General features: G+C 36.1%; 1 protein-coding gene across 11 annotated transcripts in view; it reads left to right on the forward strand.

The window, feature by feature from the left end:
- The first annotated feature begins 902 nt into the window (after nucleotides 1-902).
- The window catches only part of pcbp4 (poly(rC) binding protein 4), a 101,354-nt gene continuing 85,959 nt past the window's right edge, over nucleotides 903-16,297 (forward strand). For all 11 annotated transcript variants that reach the window (XM_079808403.1, XM_079808400.1, XM_079808399.1 and 8 more), the window contains exon 1: nucleotides 903-1,028. The gene's annotated coding sequence lies outside the window, so the exon portion shown is untranslated. The remainder of the gene's footprint in view (nucleotides 1,029-16,297) is intronic.

A 16,297-nucleotide genomic window follows, 5' to 3' on the forward strand; every position in this document is an offset into this window, starting at 1 on the left:
ACCATAAAAATAAAGTTAACCATCGTATGTCCTTAATTTAAATCAATAGCACTATGAATAACATTAACAATTACATTATAAAATGCTTAATTACATGATAAAATAGTGGTTAATGTACATCCAAATAAGCACGTTCTGAAGCTGCAATATTTTTCAATGCACTTGAACCACCATTTTGAGGTGTGTTAAGTTAAGTCAGTAATTAAGTTATTTAAAAATGTTGATACTTGGGTTACAAACTAAATACATCTATAAATGCAATTGACCATACCAAGTTTTTTGTTCTTCTTTCATTACATTTCCCGATTTATGATGCAGGAACTTGGATGATTTGAATCAAGTGTTTGTATGGATTTGTTTCTTCTTCTGTCAATGACAAAATGTCAAATCAAATGCTCATGCAGAATCAGAATCACCCCCAACCCCCCTTAGCCCTTCACTGTATAATCAATTTGCAATGTATCGTCTAATATAATTCGTATGGATTAAAATCTCTTTCGAACGGAATCGAATGATTTGTTTTCAGAGAAATGTCGAATCAATCCCCGTGAGGGATCGAATCGAATCTTTTCACTCGGGCACTGTGGAATCGAATATTTCTCATTCTGTCACTGTCAAAAGACTTCATAATAACTTGACCACTTGCGCGAAGGATAGTCAAATATTATATATGTCGAGAAATTTTTTGTTGTTGTATGAAATAACCGAGTGGTCGAATAGACGAAACCAACGCAGTGGGTTTTGCCCTCGGCATATGGTTGTGCATTGTTGTTCTTTTTAACCCTCGTTTGTCTTTTGTAATTGGATAGGATGGTCCTATCTCCTTTAGCCCCCCCCCTCCTCTCTCTCTCTCTCTCTCTCTCTCTCTCTCTCTCTCTCTCTCTCTCTCTCTCTCTCTCTCTGACATCGGGGTTTTCTCTCTTACAGTAAGCGCCTGCCACTGACAATGTGGACATCAGCGGGGAATATATAGTGTATCATCTAAATTCGCGTCGTGTTCACAGCGCATTCAACTTCATTATTACCAGGTAAGACGAAATGATGCTGTAAGATACCTTTTTATGTATCCATATCGTATCTGTATGGTTTTTGGTTAATGCATCCGATCCGGTCAGAAGTGAGAGATGGTTCGGACTCGCGCTGGTATCCCGTAGGAAACCGCTGCTGTTGTTATGGCAATAAAAGCGGAGCGCGTTGCGTATGCCGGTGTGTTTCAGCACTAGTTAATACAAGTTGAACCACTAACCGATCGGAACGGTGAAGTTTACAGTTTTATGAACGTTTAATGGAACAATAACTCGCAGCTGTCTGAATATAACACTTAAAAGCATAACGAGTGCAATATATTGCGTCTGTAAAAGGGGGGACCAAGTTGACTTGTGAATTTAGATTTGTTAATCTGATTTAAAAAGAGCTGAACCAACCCAACCATGAGTGATTGAAATCTCCTCTACACTTTTGGTTGTAGACTTGTTTAGATCATCATTGATTCAATTCATTATTTAATACAGAGGTTAAAAAGTTAAATGTCTTCATTTGGCACCAGGCTTTTGGTTCTGGAGCCTTAATAAACATGTGTGGTTTGGATGATATGTCTGTGCTCTGGACTGAAGTTCATAGATACAAATAATGTCCGGATGCCAGGGGTTTGGGTGATCACTCTTCTGATTTGAATCTGATTTGATTTTAGATGCTGTAATTGATTTTGTTGACCGGGAGCCGAACCCTCGCAATTAGTGCAAATACCAATTAGCTTGGGCCAGTGACTGAATGACTGGGCATCTTTGTAATTGAACTTATCTAGGAGGGTGTAGGCCTATTGGCTGTTTGTGCTCCAGAAATGGCAGCAATCCTCCAACTTAGGCTTGGAACTAATTTTCATATGGAATTCTCAATCGGTGTCTAATCAAACAGATTTTTTTTCTTGTACAGAATACAGTCTTTATTATTCTGTCATTCACATACTGTAAAGACTAACTAGACCACTTCTACTATCATGCACATATCAGGGCGAGCGATTGAATGACTTGGCATGATTGTAATTGAAACCATGTAGAGAATATATTGGTTGTTTGGTCCACAAAATGCTGCTGTTTCTGATTCAACAGGCCTTGAATGAATCTTTGTTTGGAATCAAATTGGTTTTGCACCGTCATTGTCAAAATCAGAATTAAGTCTTTAAGCCTTAAGCCTTAGTGAATCACTGTCTGTTTTATCTATCTATCTATCTATCTATCTATCTATCTATCTATCTATCTATCTATCTATCTATCTATCTATCTATCTATCTATCTATCTATCTATCTATCTATCGTTCTATCGTTCTATCGTTCTATCTATCGTTCTATCGTTCTATCGTTCTTTTGTTCTATCTGCCTGTCCGTCTGTCCACATTATATAATGCATTTCTAAATATTAAGCCATTTGTAGAATTGGCTTAATACAGTCGCTTAGTTGTTTTAATTGTTCTCCATCACCCAGAAATTAAGTAAAAGCTTGACTGCACCAGCTGAACTGACGTAGAATGAAAAACCTCATTGTGTTCATGGCATTTTCTCTGCTAAACTGTTTGGCATGTGAGCAGCTAATTCTTGTTCTCCGAATCACTGAATAGAGATCTTTGTTGCCGTTCTTTTGCCTCTCCGTACAAACTAGCTTTGAAGTTAACTTTGGATATTAATAGGGTGTACTGGGACATGTTCGTAGCTCTGTCCTTATTGCCTGTTGAAGAACATTTCCCAGAGATGTCCTTCAAAATATGTGCATATGATTCCAACCTCAAAGTGCCTCAAAGCTATCTATCTATCTATCTATCTATCTATCTATCTATCTATCTATCTATCTATCTATCTATCTATCTATCTATCTATCTATCTATCTATCTATCTATCTATCTATCTATCTATCTATCTATCTATCTATCTATCTATCTATCTATCTATCTATCTATCTTTTTCTACTTCAGAATTTCACATTTAATTCAGTGTTACTTTCTGTTTCTTTGTAATTGTTTGTGGAATTTACTAGCAATTTCTGAGTGAAAATTGTTTCTACACCATTTTTTTAAGTGTACTCTTAAAAATGAAGGTTCTTTATTGGCACTGATGGTTCCTCGAATAAACTTTAACATCCATGGAACCTTTCCATTCCACAAAAGGTTCTTTATAGTGGAAAAATGTTCTTTAGGTCCTGTTTACACTAGTGTATTTTCATTTTAAAACACATAACTTTTTGCTACAGTTATGCCTCCAGAGTTTTTGACACTTGAAAACAGAGACTTTTGGATATGCTGCAGACCCTGTTTTAGTTAGAAAACTCTGGGGTTGCATTTCAGTGTAAACAAACCAAAACTGAGCATTTTGAAAACGAAGGTGTGGCTGCCTACATTCGCTCCCTGATTGGGTCTTCTGAATCATTGCATATCCTTCCGAGTCGTCAAACCCCTATCATTTATTTGACCATTACGCTATCAGAACATGACAATAACAGACCAGCCTCGACGAGCGTGTAAACAATAACATGGAGTCAGAACTGCAAGCTATTATTATTAGAGCAATCGGCAACAATCGGCAACTGTTTACACTGCGCACATGCCCAGTGTGCATGAATGGTCATGTGACATGGTCGTGTAGTGTGGATGGAGATCTTTTCTAATGCATAAACGCCAGTACACTGTAAACCCTAATAAGCTGACAAAACTTAACAGATTTGATCAACATTTTTAATAATTTTTTTAAGCTTAAGAAAAATTTAAGTAAGCAGAACTTGCATATATTTATTTTGTACTAAGAACTAATTGTTCTTAACATTAAATATTTGAGTAAACTAATTCATTCATTCATTTAACTTAAAATTATCATGTAATCTCAATTTAAATATTTTTAGTAGAGGAAACTTGGCTAGCTTTAACTATCCAATTCAGTAAATGCTAAAATCCCAGGCCAGTTTGAGTTTAATTTTAAGTTTGTCTAAAAGAAAATAAACCAGTTCATAAAACTCAAAACAATAAAACAATTCAGATTACTTAAAAAGTGTCAGTTTTGTGAACTCAGTAGTAAAAGAAAGTTCTAAAAACTTAAAAAAGGGAATTTGATTGAACTAATTTGTTTAATTTAAGTTTACTCTATTCAAACCAATTAAATATTTTGAGCATTTTTGAGTTAAGGGTTTACAGTGTATGGACAAGGATTGTTTTTATTTTCAGAAGCTGTGTTAAAACGAAAACACACTAGATTCTGTTCTTCACATTACAAAAAATATGGTTCTTTTAAGAACTGTTGACTTAAAGGTTCTTTGGGGAACCAAGAAATGGTTCTTCTATGGCATCAACCCACCTTTATTTTTACCTCGAAATGTCTATTACAAAATAAGAGGTAGCGATGTAATTGTTGTCATTACATTTTTGACAAATCTGCACCAAAGCACATTAGTTTTGGCTCTTTGATTAAGTCCCTTGTCAACTCAATACCCCTCAAACTGATATTCCCTCAAAGCGAGTTTATAGGAAAACAAATTGCTTCTCTGGTTGAGGAAATGAGAGGCAAAAAAGTGATGAATGACTTAAGGAGAAAAAAGAGGGTGAAGTGTAAACATCCTTCTGAAACAAAGTTGAAGAGCAGATCTCCGAGACCTCGTTGAAGTTCACCATGTACGAGGCATCTAACACACAATGGCATTACGGTCCCGCTTCAGTTTGCCGTGGCAGACAGGCGATTAACTGCAGTTTAATCTGCACGAGGCCTTATTCTCCTCAACATTCTGATCTACGACACTATTTTTAGCCCCACAAAACAACCCAGCTTCCCCAACCCCCTAAAAACACTGCAGGCGTCTGTGAGGAATCCAGCATTTAAGATAAGAGCGCAGGCTCTGCGTGAGGATGTTAAGTTTTTCAGCATGACATGCATGTGATTCATGCAAATTCTCCCTTGTCTTTACTGTTTATTTGTTTCGAGTGAGTTTGGGGTAGTTTAGCATGGCGCGTGGTGCATCACGAGGTCCTCAGGCAGTTGATCATACATGGATTCTCTGTTTAAAAAAAGATCGGAGAAGATAATGACTGCTAGTGCAAGTACATCGGTGTCTACAAACCTGGCCCTTGCCCTGCAATGTGACTTCTGACTGTCAAAACTATTATGACTTTTAGTTGAAGGCACGTTTTGTCATTATTTGCTCACCCTGGTGTCCTTCCAAACCCTTATGACTTTCTTTCATCTTTGGAACATGAAAGGAGACATTTTGATTATTTCCCAAAAATCATCATGGAGGAAATTGTTTCTATATCCAATTACTTGATGCTTTTATTAGAGTAGCCAAAAGAGCTTTTATTTCTCTCTGGCTGATTTTCAAATCAATGACTATATCTATAAACTACTGTAACAATTTTAACAAAAAATATACTTCTCTTTTACGTACACTACTTTATAAAATAATACAAATTTGTCATAACTAACTATAATTAATTTATTAGTTACTTTAAGTAATAATAAGTAAATTAAAGAAAAATTCTTTTTTTAGTCACACTTGACCAAAGAACCAAAAAATACATCAATATCAGTTTTCGATCAATATAAGAGATGTTTTTAATGTACTTGTTACAGCCTGTATTGCCTGTATATTGTTCAATATTGTATATTTTCTGCCTATTTCCTCCTTTCCGCCTAATTTTACATTTAAAACAACAATTATTTTTCATGTAAATCATTATACATCAAGCACTGACTTAATTTGTCGTAGTATCAAAGCATTAATTTTATTTATATTATGGGTCTAATTATGTTTTATTTACCTTATGCTATATATTTTTTGAGAAAATATTTGATTTCATATCAGCCATTTATTGATTATCGGCAATGACATGAAAATAATTATTGACTCAGTATCAGAGTTATTTTTATTTATTTATTTTAATAGCTGTGCATCCATAGTTAGTTATTCATTCATTCATTCATTAATTCATTCATTCATTCACGACAGTCACTGTGCTGCCATATTGAAAAGAGCAGCATGAACATTCTTCAAAAATTCTCCTTTTGTGTTTCACAGAAAAAAATAACAATATACAGGTTTGGAATGGATTGAGGGTAAATAAATAATGACAGAACTGTATTTTGGGTGAGCTACCTCTTTAAGTAAAGAAAAAGCTCCTCATTGACAACTGTCATATGAGGTTAACAAATTTGATCCATTGACTCTCGCAGAAAGAGAAGAAACTTGCTGTCACAGTGCTTTTGGTGCTGATGCCATGTTCCACCACACTATAGCAGTTCCTCCAGCTAAATTTGTTAACTTGCATGAGTATATTTTTCCTGTCTGGTACATTTATAGGTAATGCTATGACTTTTATTTTTGACAGACAGGATTTTCAAGACTGTTTTTCATCTTGTTGGGCCATATCTCTTTTTGTACAATACAAAGCTTTATTTGATATTTTAGATCTTGCTGTATTTTATTTTATTTTATAAGATTATGGACTGTTATACATTTTATTGGAGTAAGAAAATGCTATTTCTGTCATTCTACTTGCCTATTATTGTTAAATTTACTAACAATTTCTTTTTTTTTTCTTGAGTTAAAGTTATTCCTACAGCATTTTCTTATTCAGTATGGTATCATCTTAAGGCTGTCTTAGACTTGGTTGCAATTCTTTTTTTTAAAACTAACAATTGTACAATCCCAACACAAATATATTCTAGGAATGTTTTTTGCTAACATTCTCATTAAGTGTTAACAAACTTTTGTGTTAGACGTGATTAATCGATTTGACAGCACTACATTTATACGTATAAATAACGTTTCGAGAACATAATTAAAGACCACATAACTTTGAACGAACGTTCTATTAACGTTACTTGAAGAACTTTGAGAGAACCTTGCTAGAACGTTAGCTAAAGTTGACTGTTCCATGTTAGCTGAGATGGTTTCAGGCAAAAAGGGTTGAAAACAATGGACATTAATTTGAAACACATACCATATCTCACTATTTTGCCAACGTATATCGGCAAGGTTGTTGCTTTTGTCTAGAGACTGTATCTAAACTTAGAAGATTCTCCGTTGTGCATGTTGTTTGACACTCATATCTGCTTCAGTCGAAGTTTTCTCCCATCAATGTCACAACACCACCCCCCCTTCTCGCCCACTGTCAATGTTGTGCTTCCAACTTTTTCAGAGCATCTTTGATATATTTCTTTGGAAGAGAGGTGTTGCAATTTAGAGCTCTGAGAATTTTTAGATCAAGACGTGCTTTTCTCTATCTCTCCAATTCCCATCGGTATCAAAGCCAGCTGGCAAGGTTGCAATCAAAAAGCTGAAAATGACTTTCGGAAAACGCGACGCGTTTGACCTGCTCATGAAAAGTGAGGTAGCATTGTCGTTTTGATAAAAGAACGCATAGATATTTGCGGTTTACTGCTATTGATAACGACTGTTAGAGTTAGCGAGGATTGTGTAATTGTTCAGTCAGTTTATACAGGCCTCTTCTGAATAATTTCCAACAGAATGCTCCGTTCATAGATAGAGAATACATATATTGTTTCATGTGTTCTAGCAGGCAGAATGCGCAGAACGCAGCCCACTCTTCCGAACAAGCTTCCCCTTATTTTCCTGCTTTCTGAGAGATTGAGGTCATTGTTAATTGAAACACAGACACATGTTAATTAGTGTGAGATATTTTTCCCCTGAATCTCTCCAACTAACGATGTCCTTCAATTAATTACTGGGTGCATGTCTCTGCTGCAAGCTAGTGCTAGTCAAGAGAAAAATAAATTAAAGGAATGGTTCAGCCACAAATGAACATTTGCTCACCCTCATGCCGTTTCCCAGATGACTTTCTTTTTTCCATGGAGCACAAAAGATGTTTAGCAGAATGTTCGCGCTGCTCTTTTCCATACAATGAAAGCAGTGACCACAGAATGTTACAGAAGGTTTATATGTACTTCTGCATATTCACACCCAATGCCATTTGGTGTTGTTGATATGTTGATACCTTATGCAACCCAGTGAGTGAAGTTAATTCAAATAATGATTCATTTAGATCTGTTCCTCACACAAAGCTTACTCACAGTCATATGAACTACTGTTATGATACTTTTATGGCCCCTTTTGTCATTTTTACAGAAGTGTTGTTACTGTAAACTAAAATTAAAACTATTAAAAATAGTTTTTGTTAAAATGTTAAAAATATAAATATTATATTAAAAACAAAAAAACTACTAAAACGCTATAATTAAAAAATGACTGTTAATGCATAAGAGCAGCCTGAACATTCTACTAAACATCTCCTTTTGTTTTCTATAGAGAGGCATATTTATTCATTTTTATATTAAGGATACACCTATATTAAAATTCTAGCCAACACTGATAAGCCGATCATTTATTTTCCCTGGCAACCACCCAGAATACCCTAGCAATCACATAGAAACACCCTAGCAACCACCTAAGTGCCCTAACAACTGCATAGCAACACCCTAGCAACCACCTAAGTACCCTAGCAACCACATAGCAACACCCTTGCAACCACTTAGAATACCCTAGTAATTGCATACCAAATAATTTAAGAGACTTAAAACCTTCAAACTTTGAGCTTTTAAAACATATAAAAAATAAAAAAAATAATAAACTTCAAGGTTTTAAAACGGCTTCATGATTTTTTAAAACACTCTCTCTTTCTCGACTATTTCAGACTTTTATAACATATAAATATTGTATGAAAAAACTTTAAAATGACAAGATGAATGACTTAAAAATTCATCTTTAGCACATAAAAATTTAACTAAAATTAAAATTAAAATATAAAAATAAAAGTTAATTCAAACTGTTATAGGTATACTATAATAGTATATAAATAATGCAAAAAAAAAAAAAAAACTATTCCATAGAGACGTATTTATTATTTTATATTAGGATAACCAATAGGCTACTGATATGCTGATAATTTATACCCCTAGCAACCATCCCAATTAATTACTTCAAACTTTCAAGCTAGGCTTTCTCAAGCCAACATCAAAGTTTGTTCATAAACTTTACTCATCAAGTTTCCATATTGTGAACTATAACTAATGAATACGGATATTCTATACTGTTTTGTCTAAATAAATAAAAAATAAACACTAAAAGCTAAAATCAGTTGTTTTAAAGTGAATGTAGGCATTGTGTACATTGTTTTTAAAGATTTTCTAATGATTACATTTAACTTTAATACTAATTATAATACAATAATTACCCTCTAAAAATGCTGGGTTGTTTCAACCCATGTTTGTGTCAAATATGGACAAAACCAACCTTTGTTTTTAATTTTAAAATTATTGTCCATATTTAACTCAAACATGGGTTGAAACAACCCAGCATTTGCATATTTCTTAGTATATATTTGTGTAATGGATATGATGTTATTGCATTTGATTTATTAGTGTTTTATTAGTGTAAATGTTCAATAAAATATCCAATAATGATAAATTACAAATATCAGCCTAAATGCTATATTGTGCATCCCTATTATTTATTATATAAGTTAAAATGTATTCATTTTATAGTCAATTAAATGCCTTAAGTAAAATAAATTATTTAGTTGAATTGTTAGTACTGGCATCAACTTAAATGTTGACCTGAGAGAAATAAAAATAAAAGCTCACTAGGATACTCTAAAGCTTAAGTAATTAATTTCAGACCAGGAGGATTTCCTGACGACTAACGAGTTTTTCCATGGTGTTTTTTTGGGAATATAATCAATCTGACATGTGTATCAAACACCTGTTTTCCCCAAACAGAATGGCTGCCACCTTCCATTTTAATCAGCCACAGGAAAACTGCCGTGTGCTTGACATAGCTCTTATCCACCCCAAAAAAACAAGAAGGAATCTATCGCCACTCCGCAGAGAGATCACCCCCAAGTAATATTTATGAGATGCACTATCCACCTCCTACAGGCGCAAATGCTGTCCTTTCCGGAAAGGCATGCGTGTACCTGAGTGTTGTGGGCGCCTTCCCATGGCATGTTGCCTTTACATTAAGAGAAACGCTCTACTACAATGCTATTTTCTGAAGTAGTACTTAAGAGAAGGGGAGGGACCTCTGGATTTTCCGCCGCTCGTTGGGAGTCTTGATAGTGGGAAAGAGGGGTGAAAAAAAAGATTGTTCATTTGAAAGCACTCTGTATCCTCAGAGGGACAGCAAAGCACATAGGGAAGAGTTGAAATCCTCCATTAGAGTGAAAGGTTACAGGCTAATAACTGACTGCGGAAATAGGATAGGAGAATGAACGCTTTTTGGCATTCAAGCTAAGTGAAAATTGTGTCTTGCAAACATGAGCATATAGCGGAAGGTCTTGCCTGTAATAGCAGGATGTTAGTGGACATCAACTCAAAATTGACCTTATTTATTAATGTGTTCCTGATCCCATTGTGATTTATTTGGAGCATCATGTCAGGAAAAACATGTCTTTGCAACATTTCATCACCATTGTTCTGCATGCCTATGATATAACAAGGTCTAGATTATTTTGCAGGACCATAATATTTTTAGTGCTGGCAAATCAATTAATCGCGATTAATCGCATCTAACATAAAATATATATACACATATGTTAGGGGTGTAACGGTACACGTATTCGTACCGAACCGTTTTGGTACAGGGCTCTCGGTTCGGTGCGCGTGTGTACCGAACGGTTACGAATGCAATCTTTAACAGTTAACAGTCGGCTTGTTTTATGCGCGGAACACACTTCAGTCCTAGTTCCCACACGAACATTAAGTATTCAGTCCATTTTATCATGAAATTCAAACGATAAATGCTGTTTTGGCGCTCTTTAATGTGACGACTGATCACTGTAGACACGTCAGCTCAAGCGGCCGCGGAGCGCGCGTCTGCGTGTGAACGCGATCATCTGTGAACGCGATCATCTCTTCCTAAAGAATAAACATGAATTAATATCTTAAGGTATGTTGAGGATACATTAACACTGAAACGTATCATATGTGGTGTCATCGCTCAATCAGTGTTTCAACCGCGGAAAGACGTCAATATTAAAACAGCTTGTAAACAATGTCATGTTGCATCACATTTACATCAGGCAGTCAATCTGTGTCCACGGCTGTTAGTTCACTGGAGAAATCAACTATTTCGCTAAATATATGCACTATATTAGCCTATATATTCATTATATTCTACTTAACCTGTTAGTGATGTCTTGATTATTTCATGTATGTTTAAATAAACCTGTCATGAAAATGACACTCACTAAATTATTATATTTCAACAACGAATTGGAGAAAAAAACATAATTTTATAAATTAGATTTAGAAATCAATGCAAAAACAGCCTTATGTGAAGCTTATGAGTGTTGATTATTATACCTAAAAATAAATAGCAACTGAATTTAGGCTAATAGTTTTGGTTCTGTTGTTAACCTTTAATATTAATGTGCAAGTAAGGGCTCCCTATATAGTTTATGCAGCAATATCTTCAATAAACTTTTAGTTATAATTTAATTAATTTAAGGACAGACACTATTTTTTCAGTAAACCACTGTTTAATAAAAATAGGTAAAAAGCAATTTTGTAAAACTGCTGTACCGAACCCGTACCGAACCGTGACTTCAAAACCGAGGTACGTACCGAACCGTCAGTTTTGTGTACCGTTACACCCCTAATATATATATATATATATACTATAATATATATATACATATAATATAATATATTAACATAATATTATTGATAATAAAATACAAAAATATTAATGTATTATTATATTGTTAATAAATCTAACAATATATAAAATATATTTATAATAAATATATAATATCATTAATATTAACAGACATGGTCACAATGAGCCGTTTTTGTATGGAAAAAGTTGCATGATTTTTTTAAAAATTCTGCCCTTGTGCACACAGGAAAAAATAGATACATACTGGTTTGACATGAAGGTAAATAAAATGACAAAAAATTTATTTTGGGCAGTGTACTCTATATAATATGCAGACCTCTTGTTCGATTGTCCATTGCAAATGTGAATGACAGGTCGAATTACTCCGAGCGACCGAAGCGAAAGACGTCGCAATCGAGCAGCCATGGAAGAAGCTCTTCCGCGTAATCAAGTTGTACAAGAGCATGCTCCACTAATTCACATCTAATGCAGAATTTTAAAGTAAGATCTAGGTCAAATAGTATGTCTCATTGAGAGAAAGAAAACTTCCAGCCTGCCTTTTATTTGAAATGAGTCAGCCCCCCCCCCCCAACATGCATTATTCGGCTTCTCCCGCTCAAGCATGGGTGCACAATTATGTCAAGCAATGCCTTGGCTTGAACAAGCGCCTGAATGATTCACTTGGTCGTAAAGAAAATCGCAGAAGCACTCAACTACTTTATTATTTAAAACCCATCATATGCTCATTTCCGAGACTTGAGCTCTGCCGCATCTCCTGGGTTTAGATGAGGTGGATTTGTTTGTGTAATCCCTGTCGACCCTCATTGGTATAGTCGACACAGGAAATGTAGATGTTCGTGTCCTGTGAATACAACCAATCCTAGGAAATTGTCACCTATCTCATGTCCTAAGCGTGGAACCCCAGGTGATTTTAGGAAAATGTCAAGTTTTTCTTCTCACAAGCTGGGTGGGTTGGCATCATGAATGAGTTCAAACTGATATGACAAACACACGCTCGACAATTTCCCTTGATTGTTGGATGTTGAAGGCATATGTAATGATGTGAAAAGATCTGTGAGCAGTGAAAACTGGAAAGCTTTTTAATGGAATTTGAATGGTATCATGTTAAAAAAAATATTTGTAATAATATGGTGGTCTTTGAAGATAACCATATTTAAAGACAGTCAGTAATAAAATAAGTCATCAAATTACGAGAAGTAGCACAAATAAATATAATGGAACAAACATATACAACTGAAATAAACAGTTCTTTTCAGGTTTTTCATGTAGGTCTAAACTAGATTGTCAGGTACAAAAATAGTAACCAAATGTTAAATAACGCGATCCTCAACATTAATTTAAAACAGCATGTAAATCAAAACTGCCTAATGTTACTGAATGAAATGTCGACCCAGGACAAGCTCTAGGACTGTGAAGTTTTAGGGGTGTTGATGGATTTGCTCTGAATCTCATCCGGATGTAACTTTAGTATTTTACAAAAATGTGATTTTCTCAGCTTTATGCTCAAAATGTTAGCCTAGAAATCTAGACGCACCCTAGCGGCAGAAAATGTATTTTGCCGCGAGTGTAGTCTAGCAACTCTCGGTAGACCTGAGAGCTGGAAAAACCAAACTCTGGTCAGGCCAATCACAGCGTGAGTAGAGTCGGTGGGCGGTCTTAACATAATGACGGCACGTCACATCACGGCAGAGTTGCGGAGGTTCTGCGTGCTACTCGTAAACAAAGAAGCTGATGAACAGCGGTCTTTTGAATCGGCTTTGGCCGCGACTCTGAAAGACTTGGAGTTAAGCTTTTCTTTGAGAAAAGAACAAAGAACGGCACTGAAGTAATTCTTAAGAAAAGAAAATATGTTTGAAGTTTTGCCTACCGGATACGGCGAAAGTCTATCAACTAACGTTAGCTCGGCTTCACTTTCTTCTTTGCTCTGGTTGGTTGTGGCACTCATGGTGCTATCCAATTGCATGCAGAGGGAATTTGAAAGACAACCGTTTATCCCGCCCCTCGGATTGAGCCCTGTCAATGGTGAGTTTCCAGACCCAACATCTTGATGTTGGTCTGGCTTGTCAGGCTATCAAAATGTAGCTTTTTTTCATGAAACTTTGGATTTTTGAAAAATAATTCATGAAGTTAGAATAAACTCTGTTCTTTCTTTTGATATATTTGCATGTTCAGATATTCTGTGGGTCATGAAACTTGTGAAAATGACTAAAAACGCTGGCGGTGACTGGCAAATTTCATGTTTACGTTCACTTAAGACATAACCGACTATGTTTAAGACGGTATTCGACAAGACTGATATTTTGACATAATTTTGTGCGAATATTCGCGCGCTGTGAGACGCGTGGGCACGCTTAGGATGTGTGCTGCTGTGCTTTGTGAGAACCAAACTGACTGATAGACACTTTCTCGTCTATGTACGCTTGAATATTTAAATTGGCCAGGCTTAAAAATGCGCACATTATTAACTTCATTATTAACCAAAACCACACTGCGTTTCCACTGTCGGGCCAGAAGCTCCGCACTGCTTCACTAAAACCCGCCCATAACACGCCTCTCTGGAACAACATCACACAAACCCATCATCTCATCAACAAATGGAAGTTTGATCAGAAAACGAATTAGACAGAAACCACTGGAAACAGAGATAGCAAAACCAACATGATAAAACGTCCGTTTGTTGGAATTTTTGTTGTTTACTTAAAGATTAAACCCAAGCATCGATGTTTTACCACAGTTTTACAGTAATAAGTGATACATTGATCATAATAAATTATTTTGTCAAAATCACATTAGTCATATAAATAAAGTGGTATTTTGCGTTATTTCACCAAAGAAAGGGGACACACGTACTTACTGAGTCATGTCTGTTTATTTGTAGAAATAGGACAGTTTATCACATTTAGAAAGAACAATCACTTCTGTATATTTTCCAACAAAAATACAACCTGAGGAGCTTTAGCTCTCTCTCCAGTGACAGTACTTATACAGTTATATTTTCAGTCAGAGAAACAGAGGAAGCTCCCGAAAACCGGAGTTGCTTTTTTATGATATGCGTAGCTAAATATGGATATCAGACAGTCCGGTATAAAGAGACAAGTTGCACTGATGATAAAATATAAATAAAATATAGATAAAATAAATACACTATTGTGATTTATGATATGTGAGATTTCTTCAAGCGGTCGTATTTACCATGTTTACTATGGTAATGGTTTTAGCGCAAATAGTCTTTTGCATCACTATTTCTGCCTTATACGGTGATCTGAATCCACATCGGATCACAAACAAAAGTTTTTCAAACACTTGCTGCTGCCTGAAAGTGAGTTTTGATCTGAAATAATTTTAAGTCTTTAATGTTGATAGCTGCTATATGAAATAATCCGCGCCCACGGTGCTGCCGTCTCCAGTCTCAGATAAACTCTGCCTTTGTTCATAACCACTCCTCAAGCCTGAGCTGGCCCGCTTTGGACCAAGGTATTCTGTGGGCCAAAAAACCCTGGCCGGTGGTCCCGATCAAGCCCCAGAAAGTGGAAACACGCACTAGCACGCCCGCTTTTGGCCTGACAGTGGAAACGCGGCTATTTTTGACTGTAATGACACATTATTTTTGTCAAATAATTGACCAAATTAATTGGGGTGCAGGCCGCCCCCCAAAACAATGGTAGGGGAAAGACTGTATGCCATTGTACATCCAGAGTACTTTTTATAAGTGATGGTACTCCAAGGTTTTGCCATGGTACAAAGAATATGGTATTACCATCCTAACATATCTTTTGTATTATCTTTTGGTATCTTTTGTATTTCCTGACTTGCAGAGTTAAATATTCCCATCATCATTTTATACGCATATACCAATTTCTTCGTTAGTTCTTGCTATGAACATGACTGATACCTCAAATCATGTAGTCTAAAAGTTCAGACTTTGGGATTTTTGTCTAGCAGACAAAAAAGCAGAGGAAAAACCTTGTCCAAAAAAGATTTGCATTGAAGGAAGGCCTCGAGCCATATCTGGGGACCATATTTGGGGTGCGCCTTTGAATTGCACCAGTAAGCATCTACCAGCAACCAACCAGAATACCTTAGCAACAGTGGAGCAAGCATCCAGAATGCACTGTGGCAGCGAGTTTTGCACAGAAAATGCAACAATTTTGTTAGTTTAACAGCATGGTTTATTTTTTCACCTTTATCTTTATGTGTTTTGCCCAACAACAACTGTCTGGCGTCTCTCCAGAAAGCAAGAAAAATACACCCTTGTTTGTGAAACAGTTTCCCCTAAGTCAAATAAATAACAATGGTGAAGGAGCTGCCATAATGGAAGCTCACATGTCATGAGGAATGCTCCTAAGGCGGCGCGAGAGGGGGTTGTTATGCTGTGTGGGCGCATGCATGCACGTCTTTATCCTCGAACACGTCAGAATGATTCATACGATGACAGAGCAGCCACTGTGCTGGCCCCGCCATCGCTTCCCGCTCACAAGTGGCTGCTTTGTGCCTTCGTCAACCTCGGTACAGAGAGATGGCAGGACACGACGAGCAGGACCAATTCAGCAAGAGATGCCCACTCTCTGGATTTGACCTATCCAAAACCGACGAGGAGGAGAGGGAGCGAGGTTAGGCAGCAATGGGGAGTCTT

This window comes from Gobio gobio (assembly GCF_949357685.1).
Source record: "Gobio gobio genome assembly, chromosome: 24".
NCBI lineage: Eukaryota > Metazoa > Chordata > Actinopteri > Cypriniformes > Gobionidae > Gobio > Gobio gobio.